Genomic DNA, 2,535 nt, shown 5'->3' on the forward strand with positions numbered 1-2,535 from the left:
AGGAAGCCACATCCTCGGCCTACGACCTTAGCTCTGAATAACAGGAACTGTACCATTGTCCTCCAGTTGCACCTGCTAATTCTGCCACATCAGCAAATTGTGTTTTTGTCTTCCTAATCTAAAATGTGTTTAACTCCTTAATTCCCGCTTCAGGTTGTGACTCTTGGCTTCAGACCAGCCACATGCACGAGAGAAAGGAAGGTTGACATTAATTAATGGTGTTGTTATACAAACCAGGCTGTTGCAAGTGCGGCAGATTAACTAACAGCACTTCAGTTGTGCCAACTAGATTAGTTCCAAACTCACAGAGACAGAAATTTTGCAGGGATTCTACCAATCTCCCATTGTAATTTTGGCAGGAGGCCAGCAGAACTCCAAAAGAATTCCTTCAGATCTGGTTACATTGGGTCTGCGGTATTTTGAGAGCTTTCTGTAAAGTGGGGGGGGGGGGGGGGGGGACTTCTGTCTGCCCATTACAAGGCAAATGACAGGATATGAGCAGGGCTGGGAATTGAGCAGGGGCAGGAACTCCCTAAACCGGTGTTTCCGCTCCTAAAGCTCAGCGGTGACTTGGCGCAATAGTGGCCGCTTGTACGCCCTGAAATATAAGGCATACCAACCTTCACAAGGGTGCATTGTGCTACTCCTGGAGTAAGCACCCTTGTGAAGGTTTTCCAAGTTTGGACTACCATTGGCGTATTGGCTTGCTGAGTTATCTGGAGCCAAGTGGGAAGAACCCCTGCCCCCAGTGACAAGACTGCCCCATTAATAAGCCCACTGGCTAATCAATCATCAACTGTCCCCTGGAGTACTGAGACTGTGCCTGGCTCAGGTATCAGGTTACAAAGACAATACAGATTGGATCGCATTAGGCACACCATGCACTAATATCTGAGGGGGTGGTTGTCCGGCCTCACTTGAGATTGTGAGATCAGCTTCTTTCATAACTTTATTACGTTTCCCAAACAGCTTTGGCTTTCTGCTGGGTGTGCAATTAAAGGGGTTACAGTCAATGCTCCCTCTAATTTTTTTTTGTGGACGGTCCCTTTAATTGGCTACACGGTCCATTCAAGTTTTCGCACATGCTCGGTTTCTTTAATGTAAATGCCAGTGAGCAGCCTGAGCGGGGTGTAGCTTGGCAAGCAGATTAGTTACAGTTCAAATTTAAAGGGTAAAAATTGTTCCAACCCCTTTAAAGACTCAATCCATATGTTTTAAAAATGGTTAACCTTTGCGAATGCTGTATAGAGTGGAAGTGACACATGTCGATGAAGGGATGTAAAACCCTATGAAGGGCACAACATGGAGTTGTGAGCACATTGTTGTAAGCCTCGGCTCCCCAAGGATTGTTGGGCATTATCTGGACATTGCGTTTTAATATTTCTCACTGCAGAAAGAGCTGACAGCCTGTTGTGGAGGGGCCCAGGTATTTTTCCATGTTATACACAAAATCCACATCTGATGGGCGGGGGTGGTCTGTGACAAGTTACAATGGCCAGGAGAAGGCAACTCATCACAGGTAATGGGCAAAGATGGAGGGTCCATTTTTTTTTTTTTTTTTTTGAAATTCGTAGCCAATCGTTCCAATTCTTTGTCAAATCACAAACGCCAGAGGTCACCTTGCACATGCCAAGGATCACTCTGCGCCAATGCTCTTAGCCAAAAGGCCTAGAGCCACTGCACCGTTCCTGGAAGTACTGCAATACCAGGTTCGTGCCATGGAGGTGGATGGGTCAGGTCCCCCACACACCTCCGTGGAGGTGGATGGGTCAAGCCACCCCACCCACCTCCTGTTTCCAAAAAAGCAAGCATATACTTTCCTGATCCAGGGAGAACCACCCAGAGGTCATGGTGGCTACTCCCCTGTCAGGCCAGTTACGCATGATCTTAGCCAAAAGGCCGAGAAGATTAAGCAATGTGAACTCATCAGAGATAGATCAGATGTAAACTGGTCAGTGTTCAGACCATTGCCTGGATGAGCTAACCCCGAGAGGCAGGAAACCAGAACAAAAGAAAGCCATTAAGCCCCAGACTGGTTGGCAGCGAAAACCTATCACCAGCCATCACTGGAATACACATGGGCCACTCAGACAGAAGCCTCAAAACAAGGCAAAAAACTTTATTTGGCCAGAAGAAGCAAACAGACTTTGGATATAAAAGGTGTCCGCATGGCCATCGCTCTCTCTCTTTTGCTCTCGCTTGTTTCACCTCTACAAGGACTGAGCACTACGTCTGGGACGGAGAGAAGAGGCCACCAATGAGCGACCAGAGCCTCGCTATTCAACTGTGAACTAATCTTGAGACTGGGCCTTGGATACTATAGACAGTACGGAACCAGAAGAGACACATTTTCACCAGGAGAAGCAGCGAGTAAGACAACGAATCGATGAGCATCATCCCTGCCCTTGCATCTTTCAGATCACAGCCAGTGTGAGGAGGTGTCGTGTGTTCTCCCAACCAAGCCTTAGAAGGGTTTTAGTCGGGAGATTTTTCTGCGAGGACCATAGGGGTACATCTAACCGGTCAATACAGATT

The 2,535-nt window shown here is 47.4% G+C and overlaps 1 pseudogene; it reads right to left on the bottom strand.

Moving 5' to 3' along the window:
• Nucleotides 1–1,672: 1,672 nt before the first annotated feature.
• On the bottom strand, nucleotides 1,673–1,911 carry LOC139267605 (U2 spliceosomal RNA; annotated as a pseudogene).
• Nucleotides 1,912–2,535: the final 624 nt, after the last annotated feature.

This window comes from Pristiophorus japonicus, chromosome 7 (assembly GCF_044704955.1).
Source record: "Pristiophorus japonicus isolate sPriJap1 chromosome 7, sPriJap1.hap1, whole genome shotgun sequence".
In the NCBI taxonomy this organism is placed as follows: Eukaryota; Metazoa; Chordata; class Chondrichthyes; family Pristiophoridae; genus Pristiophorus; species Pristiophorus japonicus.